Source organism: Protopterus annectens, chromosome 3.part0 (genome assembly GCF_019279795.1).
Source record: "Protopterus annectens isolate FY-2018-M chromosome 3.part0, PAN1.0, whole genome shotgun sequence".
In the NCBI taxonomy this organism is placed as follows: domain Eukaryota; kingdom Metazoa; phylum Chordata; order Ceratodontiformes; family Protopteridae; genus Protopterus; species Protopterus annectens.
The window spans coordinates 1,032,058,944-1,032,076,952 of record NC_056731.1 but is presented as its reverse complement, the minus strand read 5'-3'; positions in this window follow the sequence as shown (position 1 = coordinate 1,032,076,952).

Below are 18,009 nucleotides of genomic sequence, written 5' to 3'. Positions count from 1 at the left end.
CTGTATAACCTTTAAAGCTACAATAATACTTCTCTTGTGCTGCTTACATACCACTTGCTTCCCTCAGTCTGTCCAATCAAGCAACATGAAGCCATATGTTGAACTCCATGTTGGCGTTAGCTGGGGAAAGAACAGAAAAAATGGGAGAGCATTATGTATACCAGTCTTGCCTACATTTAGCTTTCTAAGTACTATACGTTCTCTCTTATTGTCATGCTTACACAGCTGTAGGATTTCCGTAGTCTCAAATTTATTTAACCAATGGTTGAGTGTATCCATTTTGTGCCTATGTAGGCCATTAAAATGATACATACACTGTTCTCCAGTGCATGGGATACCAGTAGCTCTGAATACAGCCTAAGCTAAACTATTCCACACCTTAGACTTGTACTGGGAGGAAGAATATTCCCCCTGTATAAGCTTTTGACTGTGCCACTTTTCCAGGAGTCCAGTAAATATTCTGGACTCCAGGACATCCCACCTCTGTGCCCTAAACTTAGCAGCTTCACCACTAACTCCAGCCATGTCTAACACACAACCTAGAGTAATGGAAACAATGCTTTCCTGACAATTCCAGTTAACACATTTACTGGTAATGCACAAACCTCAACAACGATGTCAACTGCATTTGCATGATGTTAAGCAGACAGCAGCAGTGCCAAGAAGAGATGACATAAATACTTGAAACAGAAAGGTTAATCTGACACTTAACCTTAGTATGAGGGGTGCCTGCTGCTGTAGCTTGGAAATGGGAGGTAGCTATTAGGTGAGATATGCTTGCAGACATGCACTGGGGGCATAAATGTCATGACATGACATATTTGTTTTGGCTTTATACAAAGATAAAATTGATTTTTAAAGTGCGGGATTCAAACTTAGGCATAAGGGACAGAGCATTTTATTCAACAGCTTTGATTTTCCATCTTTGCCACAGATGAAGTGATGCTCAGACACAGTCAGGAATCATTCATAAATACAGCTGGCAGTTTGAGATGTTACACATTTGTATGTGACTTAACTAGGTTCTTCTATATTTATTCAGTTGTGTGTGTGTTTTATGTAATTGTGAAGGTCATGCAAGTACAGATAGCAGAATTATACTTACATAACTATAGTAGACAATATACCTTCAGTCATATATCTGAAAACACAATAAAGGTGTATTATCCCTCAAACATATAAGTCGTATCAGTTCCATTATCTACAGTGTTATAAGTAAGGGTGAATATAATGGGAAGTGGACCAACAGAAAAATGTCTGGAATTTCCTGTATTAGAACCCACAACCTACATTTACATCTGTTGCCACAAGAATGTTGAAATAAGACTTGTCTATTTTTCCATTCATTGCTATTAAGTACACTGTCACAGCAGTACCAATTGCTTGCACAGCCTGTACTAGAAACCAGGGCCATCTGTACCCTAGCCCTACACTTACTTACACCTACTGCCACAGGACTAGTTACATGACATTTCCATAATGTCTTACTCATTCTTAAGTTTCCAGTGTTAACTGTCACACAACACTTCTTAGTGTGCTTGCACAGTGCCCAACAGAACAAGTTGAATGCATCCATTTTTAATTATTGGCTGTCTGCAGGTGTTTTATGTCTGTAGGTGTTGGGAACCTTGCTAACTGCTGTGCAATGTGCTTAGCGGCATTGCATGACAGAAAGCAAAAATTGTAACAATGTTTTGTTTTTGACCTTTTCACTTTTTCAGATGCCCTGTCTCCAGGTGTTCTGCAGGGTTCTGTCTGCTTCCTATGTGGCCCACTAGTCTAGTTTGCATGCTGCTAAGCATTTTGCAAATGAGATAAGCACAACCAAACCTGACATTATTTTTTTTCTGTTTCCCTTGTTTACACTAAGCAGCGTACCATGCAAACACTGGCATTAAGAAAAAATAAATAAATAAAAGGAAAGTGTAGTTGAAATGTAAAAAAGCAATCTATAAAATAAACACTACAAATCATTGCTAGTACACATGACATATTTCTACATAGGTCTGGATTTGAAGTCTACTCCAATGAATCTTCAAAACACAGTAAGGGGATCTTACTGCTCCTTGCAGCAGGTAACTGAAACTTAAATAAAAGGGAAAGGTAGTTCAAATGAAGAAAAACAATTCACGAAATAAACACTACACAATGTCTGTTAGTACACATGAACTATTTCTAAATAGTTCTGGATTTGAACTATCTCTCCAGTGAATCTTCAGAATACAGTAAGAGTGCCTCATCTCTCTTTGCCACACAAACAGTTTTGCAGCAGGGGACTGAAATCATTCTGCATACAGCCAACTGCAACATCATCCACAGTACTAAAAAACATATAACACTTATTTGTGCATGCATTCATTTCAGATGTAGTCTACTGAGTGATCTCAGAACCTTTTATGACTACTGCTTGCAAAAATGTAGCTCAGTCTTACCTCTATGCGTTTGTTGAACATTCTTGTCTTACCTGACTAGTAATCTGAGTCATGCAGTCTGTAAGGCATTCCATATTCTTAACCTTAAAACATGTGAGAATATTACATGACAATGATATAAAAAATGAAGGAGAGATTGGATATCAATGAACGGAACCTGTGAATTGTATGCTACTTATTTACATTTCCAACCATGACAAAATGACCTCTATACACTTTGTATGTCTAAATTGACACACTCACTGGAGGTAGGGCAGTCTGTATTGCTGTTGTGTTTTCCTTCTCTCTGTCAGTATTCATTCACAGTTGCACTCCATTAGCAAAAAAGCACTGAGGGAGTGCCTGCACTATGTTTACATCTCATACACTTATTTGGGATTCAGCAATTCTAATGAGTTCTCACCTCATTTGCATCTTCACTGTGCTGACAGCCATGAATCTACACCATAAAAAGGCAAACATTTAGCTAGGAAAACGGAAGGTGAGGAGAACTGTGTGGAGAACACAGAAAAGAGATTATTACTTTGGGATATATCTACACAGAAGATTATTGAACTTGAGAAGATATGCTTGCATTTTTTAGCTATATACTGCATATAAAGACATGTCATTCATAAAAATCTGTTTAACATATATATATATATATATATATATATATATATATATATATATATATATATATATACATACATATATATATATATGTGTGTGTGTGTGTGTGTGTGTGCGTGTGTGTATTGATTAGCAAATACTATACTTTTATCTGAATGTATTAGTTTGAAGTGTACTGATGGGGTGGGCATAGTTGTCAGGGTAATACTGTAAAATGGAATGTTCTGTGTAAAATCTGTAGACATGTTTCAGAGGCATTTCATTTGATAGCACTTTTAGCATTTCACTGATGGTTTGTTAGCAAAATCTGTCACTCACCTGTTCTTTTGTGGGTGAGGAAGATAAGCAGCATTTCTGTTATTGCATAAACAAGGATATGTTGCTATTATTACTTTCTCTTATTTTTGGCATCCAGCCTGTTGTTTCAATTTTCTAGACTGTTATATGTTTCTTCAGTGGGCAATACTGAAATGTTACCCTTTTTGTTTTATCTGGGAAAAGTTTTTTTGAAGTCATATGATACTTATGTGTTTTATCCTTCTGCTGTGTTTTAGGATGCCTAAGACTATGGTTCCCAGGAGTCTCAATCCCTGAAAACCACCCTCCAGTGAACCTGAAAATCAGGTAATTGTGGAAGCTTTTAGACAAGATGGCACCTTTCTGCTTGAGAGGGGGATGTTGAGATATGTCAGGCAAAATTAAATTTTGGCAGCAGATAATTGCAGATGAAAATGCAGGAGGCAGCCAGAAAAGCAGATATGATCAGGTGCGCCATAGGACCACTGACATGATGTCATCTGCAAGGAGGAGAGCAGCTGCAGTGACTTGTGATTGGATGGGTGCTGGGGGTCTGCTACACAGCCATCATTAACAGCAAATGAAGAGTTTTTGTCCACTGTCAGGGATCCAAAGACCTCCCAGGAAAGTGCAAAACAGCACATCCTTGACATTGGTGCTACTGTTTCAGAGACAGCAAGTATGTCCCAGGAGGTGCTTCAATGTAGGCTTTTTCATCCCAGTTGTTAAATACTGTTGTATAGTAAAATGTTTACATCAATACATTAGTTCTGTTTAACAAGAAATTGGTTGGAGAGAGTGGAAGATTCCTAGTTACCAACACATTCTGATTGATTTCATATGGGGTTTAGGTTAGACATGTTATCCAAGTTGTTGTTGAAAGTATAATTATTGGACATATAAAGGGCAAAATGTGTTATCCTCTCTGTTACTATTAATTGTGATGATATTGTCCTTACCTTTTGCTTAACATCTTCTAGGACCATCTGGCATAGGGAGCATACTATCATCTGCACATAGTAAGCCAACCATGTTTATGTCAGTACTGATGAGCAGTCCAAAGAAATATTTTAGTATGTGATATTGATGACAGGACAGTTGTGTGTATTTCTGTACTGTTTAATAGTGGCACCAGTGTTATTTTGTTAGCATATATTGGACTATAGTAGTTTAGGTATTCATTTTTTTCCCTTTGTTTGTTGCTTATTATCACTGGTGATCCTGACAATGGACATGTGGGTGTTCTACCACCTGATGTCAAAGTATCACCTGACAATGATAATGAAGGTGGCCAAACAGAGGCACAGACAGGAGGTGCAGAGTTTGAATCTGACACTGAGGATGACATGCAGCCATCCCCTGAAATTCCATCAGACACAGCCAGTAGGCCTACGTCTACTTCCAGTGAGCCCTCAGATATTGGACAAGTGGAAGATGAGACAATCCATCAGGGAAGTGTGGTTACTACAGCTTCAGTGCCTGTTGACAATAGCCATAACCAATGTGTGGGCGAGGAGCCACACAGGAGGGTTGTTAGGCATGCTTGGAATAGGCCTGTTGTCCATCCTCCACCTAACCCAGGTGTCGCTTTCCATGTGACTCAATATATTTTTAGGGCCATCATGGAAGTATAGGCATGTTCCCATCGGTGCTCCAGAAAAATGCTTAGGGCTGTAGATGGGGCACAGGTTGACATGCCATTTCAATGGATCAGATAAATGACACATTGAAATGGGCATGCTCTGTGATGGAACATCTGCTGGGAGGGGAACGGCATCCTCATGGGTGTAGGTCAGCCACATCATCTGCTGTTAGCCAATGTGGTCATGCCAGATTACGCTCCTATAGTGGCAGTGCTTCCACTGTTCCTTTAGTGGTTGTGTTGTGCACACTCAGATGTGGCAGGCAATGGGGTCATGGTTTTGGGTGTCCTCATGAGGGGAACCTCGTCCAGCAGACATTAGTGAATTTTAGGTGCAGCAGTGCATCTGGCCATGTGAGTGTATGACAACAATGAACTGCCACCTCTACCATGCATGGCTCACACCTGTCCGACACACAAAGATGTAGCACTGGCACAGAGCTTGGCTGTGTTCAAGCAGACACTCATATGGCAATTTCACCTGGTGGACCCCTACCGACACACATACAACAGTTACATGGTTCAGCCATGAAGTTTAAAATTCATTTTGTTTCATTAGTCATTTTTTTACTTTATCCAAATGTCTGCCTGCTTCTCATTCTTACTCACACATACTCACCAACCTTTTGTGTCAGCATAAGCTCCCCACTCCACACAACACCCTGTTCAAGTGATGATAACTGTGCCATATCCCTGTTTTCTATCTTTTGGATTCAAGGATACATAAGCTTTGTGCCTGATGCTCAGGGTGCATAGCTGACTTAGTGCTTAGTATATCTGCATTTGTGGTCTTGGAAGTTGATAGCATCAACATTTTTCCATCTTTATTGTTAATGATTTTGCAAGGCTTGTGAATTCTGAAGATGAAATGTGTATCATTACTTTCTAACTTCTCTCTTTAATTTAATGATTTTCCAGTACAAATGTATGGTGCCAAACTGAGGGCATGCAGTGACCATCATGACTGTGTGAATCTTTGATGCCTGAAGTCTACTACTTAATAATGGACACATATAAGCAAAATAAGTCTCTGCTGTCACATATTAAGTTCATTTCTGGACAGATCTGCCAACTTTTGCTTTCTTACACCACCAAGTAACAACATGCAAGGGTATTATATTCATGTTATTACACAATACATGTCAGGTTCAACACTTAACTTGTAAATCCAGCAGTTGCAACAGTTTTAGTTCAGGGCTGACTCAGTCTGATGCAAGCAGTACACAGCCATTACATGGGTTGGTAAAGGTTGTGAGCATTGCCTGGCATCAATGTTACTATATGTATGTGCATAGGTGGAAGGCATTAACCCCTTAGGTGGTCAGTGAATGTGTAATGCATTGTCTCTTAGCCAATGTGATGGCATATTGAGCACACCTACATCTGCCTACAGCCACAGCAGCTGCTGCTTCCCCATCTGACTCTTCACCTGCATATGGATGTTGTGACCTTACTATTGGTGATGAAATGAGTGCCCCTTCCCCTTGTTGATCCTGCTGAAGCTGTTTTCTCAGGATAATGTTATGTAGCATGGCACATATGTATAAGATGTTTACTATGGGGGATATCCTGCAAGGTCATTTACTGGGGGATGCATGCTATGCCCCGGAACCATGGCTGATGACACACATCAGAAATGCACTTACACCCACAAAAGAATGCCATAATGAGGCACACACTCAAACTAGAAATATCATAAAGTGAGTGTTTGGGCTGCTAAAGTCCCAGTTCCAGTGCCTAGATAAATCCAGAGAAGTCCTGCAGTACAATCCGCAGACATGTACAGAAATATTTACAGTATGTGCCATGCTACACTACATAATCATTCAGAAATGGCTTCAGCAGGATCAGCAAGGGGAAGGGCACACATCCCACCATGGTGACCACAGACACAGGCTGATGAGGAGTCAGAGGGGGAACCACCAGCTGCTGTGGGTGTAGGCAGACATAGTTGTGCTATGTATGCCCCTGCTCTGGCTAAGAGAATATGCATAGCACACTCACTTACCACCTAGGGGCCTAAAACTTTCCTCTTACTTACATACATATAGTAACATTGATGTCAGGCAATTCACTTAACCGTTACTTCCCCATGTATTGGATGTGTACTGCTTGCATCAGACAGGTCATCCTGGACTAAAACTGTGTCAAATGCTGCATTTGCAAGGTAAGTCCTGAACCTGGAATGCATTGTTTAATAATATGAATGTGTGGCATATTTCCTTGTATTTCATTACATGGTCAGGTAAGCAAGAAAAAGGTGTACAATTTCTACAGAAAGTACCTTAACATGTAACAGCAGAGGTTTATTTGACTTATATGTGTTCATTACTAAGTAGTTTATTTATTTATTTTATTTATTTAACATTTGTTGACCGGGAATGTCCGACTAGGTTCCACAGAGCCTGTTTTCAGCGGAGGCCCGGGGAGAAATGCTCCAGATGCATGTCTTTGGAATGTGGGAGGAAACCAGAGTACCTGGAGGAAACCCACGCGAACACAGGGAGAACATGCAAACTCCACACAGAAGGCACCCCAGCCGAGAATCAAACCGGAGAACCTCTTGCTGTGAGGTGACAACATTAACCGCTGCACCACTGTGCCGCCCAGTGGGCCTCAGGCATCAAAGATTCACACAGTCATACCTCTCAAAAGTACTGATGATCACTGCATGCCTTCCCTTTTGTACCATACATTTGCACTGGAAAATCATTAAAGAGATAAGTTAGAAAGTAATGATACACATTGCAGTTTCTGACTTCACAACCCTCACAAGACAATTCACTATAAAGTTGGGTAATTCTGATGCTATCAACTGTCTAACTTTACAAGGTCAATATATGTCAAAGGTACAATTAACAGTTCAACACCACAAATGCAGATATATAGCTATGCATCCTGAGCATCAGTTACAAAGCTTATGTATTCCTGAAATCAAAGAGAGAAAACAGGGATATGGCACAGTCATCATCACTTGTAAAGAGTGTTGTGTGCTGAGGCACGAAGCCTAGGCTGGCACAAAAAGTCAGTGAGTCTATATGAGTGAGAAAGAAAAGTAGGTAGACAGTTGGATACACCAACAAATGGCCAGTGAGACAAAATGAGTAACTGTTGTGTAAGTTTCTGTAGGGGTCCTCCAGGTGAAATTGATATGTGAGTGTCTGCATGAACACAGCCAAGCACTGTGCTGGCTCTATGCCCTGGTATGTTTGACAGGTGCCAGCTGTGCAAGGTAAAGTTGGAAGTTCATCATTGCCATCTCTGACAATGAGAACTGGCTTTGCCATGAGTTGCACTGGCATTTCCAGGACCAAAGTCCGATGCAGTGCCACTACCTGAATGTGACTGATGTCTGTTGGATGAGATCCCTTCATGGGGATTCCCTGAACCACGACCCCATGGTTTGCCATGTCTGGGTGTGGACAGTACACTCACTGATGGAGAAGTGGAAGTACTGCCACTATTAGAGCATGATCAGGCATGACCACATTGGCTGACAACAGATGATGTGGCTGACCTATGCCCACTTTGATGATGTTCCCCTCTCAGCAGACTTTCCATAACAGACACCGCTCATTCCAATGTGTCATTCATCTGATCCATGGAATTGGCAACATGGTCGAGGCAGTCACACGTCAGACTACAACCCTGAACATTTGTCTGGACCACCTATGGGGCCATGCCTGTGCCTTCATGATGGCCTTAAATATACGTTGAGTGGTATAGGAAGAGACACCTGCACCAGGTGGAGGAGGGATAGCAGGCATCTCTGAGCACCTCTATCAACCCTCCTGCATGCACCTCGCCCACATTTTGGCTACGTCCAGACTCAACAAGCACTGAAATCACAGTAGCCATGCTTCCCTGACCAATGGTCTTGCCCTGCACCTGTCCAATATCGGTGGCCTCACTGGAATGGGTAGGCTGTGTCCAATGGAATTGCAGGGGATGGTTGTATGTCAACCTCAGTGTCTGATTCAACATGCACACTTCTTGTCTATGCCTCAGTTTGGCTACCATCATCAACAGAGTCTGTTGATACACTGACATATGGTAGCAGAGGGCCAACACTTCCACTGTCATGATCACCTGTGATATAAAAACAACAAAAAAATGAATAAATTAATACCTACACACTATACTGCAATACATGCTAACAAAGTAACAGTGCTGCCACTACTGCAGATCGTACAGCAATACACGCAACAGGCCTGACATCAACAGCATAGACTAAAATATTTCTTTAAATTGCTCAGCAGTGCTGACATAAAAATGTTCGGCTTACCATCTGCAGAAGAGATTCTCCTCTGTAATCCAGATTGACCTGGAATAAGTTAAGAAGGAGGTAAGAGCAACATCATCACAATTATCAGTAGCACAGGAGTAATGCTTTTACCCCTTTATATGTCCAGTAACTATACTTTCAACAAGAATATGCCTTACAACTCTTACATAAATTAATAAATGTACCAAACTTCAACCCTCTTCTTTATTTCAGTTGTTTTACTATATAACAGCATTCAGCTGTCCAGATACCAAAGCCTACCTGCATGCTTCTCCTGGTATGTGCTTGCTGTTTCTGAAACTGTTGCTCCAACATCCAGCAGATTCTGTACTGCACTCTCCCAGGAGCTGTCTGGATCCTTGATATTGGGCAGGAACTCTTTGTTGCGTGTTGTTGGTGGTTCCCTAGTAAGCCCTCTGTCAGTGAACATCTGGTCACAGCCCACTGCATCTGCTATCCTCCTTGCAGATGTGATCATGTCAGTGACCCTGTGGCCTAACTGCTCATGTTTAATAATGTGGGAACCCACAACATTCACATCAACAACTATCTAGTGCCATATTTCCAGCCTACTTGCCATATCTCCCCATCCACTTTTCAGCAGAAAAGCACAATGTTACGTAAAGGCATCTGCAATCACCTGGTTATCAGCATCAGTGAAGGAGGGTGTCTCTAAGGATTGACCTACATGTCCTAAAAGACAACAGATGGATAATGCACATAAGTATCACATAACTATAAAATAACTGTTTACAGAACAAACAGAAAAGGTAGCCAATCAGTATTACCCACTTCAGAAACATAAAGCAGTCTAGAGATGTGAAATATGAACAGCAGGAAGGATGCAAAACAAAGAGAGTAACAAGAGTAACATATCCTTGTTTGTGCCATAACATTAACTCACCTTTGCCCCCCAAAAAATAGTGTACCCTTGTTTGTGCCATAACATTAACTCACCTTTCCCCCCAAAATGAAAAGGAAAATGACACATTTTCGAACAAACCACTTTTGAACTGCTAAAAATGTTATCAAAGGAACTTTCCCTGAAACATTTTTACATATTTATTGCACATCATTCCATTTTCATGTGTTGATAATCATATATACCTCTGAAATGGCTTGACAAACATGTCTATGCCATCAGTACACTTCTAACTAATACATGCAGATAAAAGTGTAAAAGCCTTTGCTTCAGAATTTTCTTAAATACATTCCAGTAAATGCAGTATGTAGCTGAGAAAATGGAAGCATACCATCTGAAGTTCAGTACTCCTCTGTACAGATATATCCTGAAAAAAATAGCATTTGTGCAGTGTTTCCAACATAAATATCTTCACCGTCACTTTGCCTAGCTACACAGTTGCCTTTTTATATGGTGCAGATTCAGGGCTGTTAGAACAGTGAAGATGCAAATGAGATGTGAAGTCATTAGAATTGCTGAATTCCAAATACATGCATCCGTGTATGTGATGTAAACATAGTGCAGGCACTCCCTCAGTGTTTGTTGTCAATGAATTGCAACTGTGAATGATTACTGGTTTGGAGAAGAAAAACACAACAGTACTGCAGGCTGTCTTACTTCTACTGAGTGTGTCAGGTTAGATCTATAAAGTGTTAAATGTACAGTTGGAAATGTAAGTAAGCAGCATACAATTCACAGGTTGTGGTCCTTAGCATCCAACCTCCCCTTCATTTGTTTCCAACTGCATATGATAGTATTTCCGCTTAATATCCTCACACAGTTTAGGCCATTGATATAGACTGGCTACACTAGGTGCAGTACATCCAAGAATAACTGCAGAGGCTGTGTGCAGACTGACTTCAGGTCTTTGCTGCAGAGCTGTTTATGTGGCAAAGAGGGATAAGGCACCTATCCTGTGTTCTGAAGGTGCATTGGAGTGAGAGTTCAGATCTAGGTATATGTAGACATATCTGACATGAGCCAGCATTTTCTTGTGGGTATGTCATGCATTGATTTTCCTCATTTCAACTACTTGCCTTTTTTCTTTTTAACTTTTCTGTCTTTGTTTGTTTAACTTTTTTGGGGAGGGAGGAGGCAGTACTTACACATTGTGGTATGTACCATGATCATGGGAAAAAAAGAAATAAATGCCGGTTTTGGCTGTGCAAACTGGACAACTGGACCCCCAGAAAGCAGACAGGGCTCAGATAGTCAAAAATAGAAACCAGATGCATTCAATTAATACTGTTAGGTATCATGCAGACCCACTAAGTGGCATTGTCTGGCGATTAACAGAGAGACCTTAAGAATGATTAGTAAAAATGGAATGTCGTGTAACTAGTACTGTGGCCGCAAGTGTAAGTGTAGGACTGGAGTACAGATGGTCCTGGTTTCTAGTATGGAGTGTGCAATCTTTATTTTCCTTTGTGACATTGCAGTTTATAGCAATGAAATGCAACACAGACAAGGTTTTCCCAACCTTTTTATAATAACAGGTGTAAGCTTCTCCTGGTATGTGCTTGCTATCTCTGAAACTGTTACTAAAACATCCAGCACATGCTGTACTGCACTCTCTACATAATCCAGGGTTAGAATGTAGCATATTCCATACATTTTACTGTTGTTTTACTTCCATTATAATCACTTTCACTTATAGCACTTGATATAGTGGACCTGATATGAACTATATGTATGAGGTCTGAGACACTAGTATTGTTCCAATGATTTATGTATATATCTATGTATTATCCTATTTATTATCACATGTATGACTGTGCGTATACTGTTTACTATATTCCTGTAAGTGTATTTCTGCTATCTGGACTGTCATGGCCTTCACATTTGACTAACACACAAACACAACTGCCTGTACATCCAATAACCTTGAAATTGCAACTACAATGTGGTAATGCCTCACTGCTTGCCACTGTTGCGTTCTATTTACCATTGAGCAAACGTGGTGCTCAGGAATGTGCACTGCACTTTACATTGTTAAAGAAATGGATAGCTTTGGTTCATTCCTAGCTCCCTCCTGCACATTCCTGCCCCACTTTCCTTCTCTTCTTTCCCTTGCTTCCTTTCCATTTCACTACTATCCTATCTACCCATTTCACCTTATTAAGTTAAGCCAATTTTGCATGAAGGTGCACATCAAGCACCAACACGCAGCAACGGTGAACAGTGGTAATGTATTTACATGTATTTAAAAGTATTAGATATGCGACAATGTACTTGAATGTAATAACTACACCTGTATTCATACCCAATGCCACCTAACCCCAGCAAGGACTGTATCAATGCATTAACACCTACTGCAACAGAGTCAGGTAAGCAGCAGGTGGATTTTATAGACACAGTACTGTCAGATGTTAGCAATGTCACTCACATTTGCACACTGCTTACCTAAGCTTAAACATGTGTATCACACATGTGTATGCACTTTGTTAACTATCACATAAACCCGCTGCTCACTGCACTATGGAAATGTACATATTATGCTGTATTACTGCTGCTTACTGTCCAGCCACTGTGTATGACATGAAATTGCATGTGCAAACATTACAAACTGATGGCTCTATCTAACAATATGACACATATTTACAATACATCCATCTGTTGCCACCTCATCCCCATGCATTGCAACCCTGGTGTCTCACTACATATTCCACACTTATATCAACCACAGTACAAAATGTAATATCAAATGTTATGTGTTATGCACTGCACATCAATCTGGTAACATGCAGAACTACAACTATTGACCCATATACCTAAAACACTTATCTGCAAGGCTAGGGAAGGAATCAACATGGACCATATCCACAGGGACATAGTTGACCTTCAGCACACTTGACCCTATCCATTTTGTTTTTGTCAAGGGTAAATCTTCATTATTGAACTTTGGGGACATCTTGGATACTCTTCCCACAGACATGGATGAGGGATAACAGGACATATTGCCTATGATGATATATCCAAGGCCTTTGACACTATCCCCCATTCATGTGTCATAGTGAAGATCTCCCACGTGGGAATTAAGCCATACAGTAGTACAGGGATAGGCAAGTGGCTCACTGACATAACACACACTCTCAAAATTGGAGACTGGACCTCCATCAGTAGACAATTACCATTAGATTACCACAAGGATTTGTGCTGGGTCCTCAACTGTTTACAAAATACTTCCCTGAAGTGCAAGCAATGGAATATGACCTGTGGTTTAACAAGTTTGCAGATGACTGGTAACTTGATGCACAAATATAGAGTCCCCCAATGCCATATTACAGAAGGGGCTGGCACACACAAATGACTGGTGCCAAACTCATGGACTGAACCTTAAAGCATACAATGGCTCACTGCACTCTTTGGCAATGATGTACACCTGCTAATTATGATATACATGGCACCCTCTAATGCCATATTACAGAAGGGGCTAGCACACACAAATGATTGGTGCCAAACTCATGGACTGAACCTTAAAGCATATAATGGCTCACTACGCTTTTTGGCAATGATGTACTCCTGCTAATTATGATATACATAGCACCCTCTATGCTCAAACACAGTTTTGGGAGACTTGGGAACACATGTTGATAACAATCTACCCTTTCATCGCTATGTGTCCATAGTGGTGACACACACATTCTGCATTGCTCACATCATACATATGGACATCACATCCAAGACCAGGGTGGTCCTACTTCTGCTGTGCTCTACCCTTAACATACCATTAATTGAGAACAATACTCCCTTTTTTCTGTCCCTCACCAGACACAACTGCAGCAACTGAAGAAAACACAGGGTTGAGCCTGGTAGACTCCAGAGCCTCCAAACATGGTATACATGGAAAGACTGAAAGACCTGTCCATGTACTCCACATCATGCAGGCTGCAGAGAGGTGACCTATGCCTGCCTTACAGAGCAGTCTTAGACCCTGCCCTACTGAAAATGCTGCACATCTGTAAATAAAATGTAACAATAATAACTTGGCCTAAATTTGTCAACCTAGCCTGTGACATACACAAAACATGCTGGGGAGACATAAATATTTCCCAGTGATTCACACTCTTCTGTAATAGGTTCCCACTGCATGAGAAGCAATGCTTCTCAATGACCCTTTTCAAGAGCAACATTGACTACTGGTTGGATGATTGTAAAGCCACCTCTGGGGTGGCACCTATGTCCCTCATGGACAGGGCCAATTGGCGAGGCTCACAAAATCACTCTACTAACAGCAACTATCCAACTATGCTCAATAAAGATACTTGTGTTTTTACACAACTAGGATTCCAAACACCATAGGACCAGTAGTCTAGTTGCCTCCTATGTACATATTAAGCTATAAGCCTATGCAGGTATTCCAACATTTTTACTCACACATGGCCTTGTGATGTCATCTACTATAAGTTCACCTGCAGTCTTGTAAACATCAAATTTGTGCCATGGCAATTGCATTGCGTTTTGTGTTCTGTAGTCTGTGAATTTAGGCAGGGGTTCTGTTCTCACTGCAGTCAACTGGGCATGTGTGTGTGTGTGTGTGTGTGTGTGTGTGTGTGTGTGTGTGTGTGTGTGTGTGTGTGTGTGTTTGCCTGTCTGTGTCTAGGCAGAAGAGCAGAATTGTTTATCCTACAATTACCACTATAAAACCATAGATTTACAGCATTTTGATGCTTGCATATGCCTACATATCCATTTCATGAAGTCCTCACATCTTCTCTCCAACATGCACTGCTGAAGTCATCCACTGTAAGTTGGCATGCAGCCATATAAAAGTCAGACTTGTGCCATGGTGTTTGCATAAAGTACTGAGTTCTGTAGCCTGTGTACTTAGATAAGTAGGGTTTTTGTTCTCACTGCAGTCAGTTGTGTGTGTGTGTGTGTGTGTGTGTGTGTGTGTGTGTGTGTGTGTGTGTGTGTGTGTGTGTGTGTGTGTGTGTGTGTATGTGTGTGTGTGTGTGTGTCTAGCAATTAGAACAGAAGCGTGTGTCCTGCAGTTATTGCTCCAATCCACTGAATTGACAGTATTTTGATACTTGCACATGCCTACAGATCCATTTCATGCAGGGCTCCTAAATTCTTCTCTCCAACATGCACTGGCAATGTCATCCACTATAAGTGTTGAAGTACAGACATATAAAAGTCAGAGCTGTGCAGTGGCTGTTACATAAAGCACTGAGTTCTGGAGTCTGTGTACATAGGTATGGTTTCTGTTCTCACTGCAGTCAAGTGTATGCGTGTGTGTGTGTGTGTGTGTGTGTGTGTGTGTGTGTGTGTGTGTGTGTGTGTGTGTGTGTGTGTGTGTGAGAGTGTGTGTGTGTGTGTGTGTGTGTGTGTGTGTGTGTGTGTGTGTGTGTGTGTGTGTGTGTGTGTGTGAGTGTGTGTGTGTGTGTGTGTGTTTAGCCAGAACAGGAGAAGTGTGTATCCTTTAGTTGCCACTCCAATTTACTGAATTGACAGTGTTTTGATACTTGCACATTCCTAGAGATCAATTCCATGCAGGCCTCCCAACATTTGTGCACCAACATGCATTACTGATATCATCTGCTGTAATTTGGCCTGCATACATATAAAATTCAGATGTGTGCTGTGGTGTTTGAGTAAAGTACTTAGTTTTGTAGCTTGTGTACTTAGATAGGAGTTCTGTTCTCACTGTAGTCAACTATGTGTGTACATGTGTACGTCTAGCTAGAAGAGCGTATTCTGCAGATACCATTGCAAGCCCAAGAAATGACAGTATTTTAATACTTGCACATGCTTACAGATTCATTCCATGCAGGACTCCCAACTTCTTTTCTCCAACATGCACTGCTGATGTCATCCACTATAAGTTGACCTGCAGCCATGTAAAAGTCAGACTTGTGCCATGGCACTTGTGTAAACTACTGAGTTCTATAGTCTGTGTACTTAAAGAGGTAGGGATTCTGTTCTCACTACAGTCAACTGGGCATGTCTGTCTCTACACAGAATAGCATAAGTGTATATACCACAGTTACTGTGCCAATATCAAGGACTGACAGTTTTTTAATTCTTGCAGATGCAAACAAATCATGCATCCCACCCAACATTTTGTCCCCCATGTGGCCTGCTAATGTCATCTACTATGAGTTTACATGCAGTCTTGTAAAGTCAGAATTGTGCCATGGTGCTTGTATAAAGTACTGCGTTCTGTATTATGTGTCCTTAGGTAGCTAGAGGTTCTACTTTCATTGCAGTCAACTGTATGTGTTTGAGGTGTTGCTTGACATTAAAGAGACCATTTTACACCAGCATGTGGGATACTGTTTTATTCTACTAACAGACACTGCTGATGTCATCAGCTTTAAAGTGTTGTCTGAGACAGTCCAAGTCGGACTTGAGCTGCAGTGCTTGAATAAAGTACTGTGTTCTGTAGCCTGTGTACTTAGATAGGGATGGGTTCTATTCTCATTGCAGTAAAGTGTGTGTGTGCATGTGTGAGTGAGCTGTGGCTTGAAATTACAGACATCATTTTGCACCAGCATGTGTGACACTGTTATATTCTCCTTAACAGACACTGATGATGTCATCAGCTATAAACTGTTGTCTGACACACTCCAAACTGGACTTAAGCTGTGGTGCTTGCAGACTTGAGTTGTGGCATTTGTGTAGAGTACTGTAGTCTATGTACTTATAGAGGTAGGGGTTCTGTTCTCACTGCTGTCAACTGTGTGTGTGTGTGTGTGTGTGTGTGTGTGTGTGTGTGTGTGTGTGTGTGTGTGTGTGTGTGTGTGTGTGTGTGTGTGAATGCATGTGTGTGAGCGAGCTGTTGCTTGACATTACAGGAAGCATTTTACACCAAGTGGAACACTGTTATATTCTCCTCAACAGACACTGCTGATGCCATCACATACCTTTATATGACTTCATCATTTTTACCTACCTTATTTTGCATACTATATAAAAGATTTTTATTACCTTGTAATCCTTGTGTGATCTTGTAACATACATTTTTTGTTATATTTGTTTCTAACTACTTGTACTTTAACAAGTTTGTACTGTTCTGGAGCTTTTCTTCTCGGGTCTCTGCTGAAAACGGGTTTCCAACCCAGTCGAACACTATCCGATTAACAAATGTAAATAAATAAATATATCAGATTTTTGGATATGCAGTACTCCCACCAGGACAGGGTCAGAAACTGGCAGGCAAATGCCATCTTATCCTATACAATAAAAATTAGAGTGTCATGGCTTTTAATTTATCCACATACATCTGGCATGGTTTGTAGGCCCTGTGTTATCTTGCTGAGGAAGCTCTCTGGTCTCTCTAGATGCTATGTGTCCGGTGAGGTACACGAAAAAGACAGCATTATACTCTATTGATGTTGTGATAAGGTTTGACTACAGTGCTGTCTTACAATCCTAAGATCTCAGTATGATGACATGACTTATGATGTGCAGAAGATAGGCTTTCAATACCAGTGTGGACACTTGGTGGTCAATGTTCAGAGTGCTCTCTACATGTATTCCCAATGCTTGCATTACTGGATTTCTGCATAGCAAAACTATTTACAGTGCTGTAATTAACATAGAATTCCACTTTTCAGATGGACAACTTTACAAACACACATTTCTGCATTTATTTGTTGATGATATGCCTTTGTCACCATTCCGTTGTGTGTGTTAGCTCCTGTACAATGTTATCACCACTGGTAGACTCAATGATTGCACACAATATGCAAGAGTCAGCCAACTGTCCATGTACTTTAGCATGAACTGTCAAAAATAGAGTAAAAACCATGAAGGGCCAAGCACAGATCCCTGG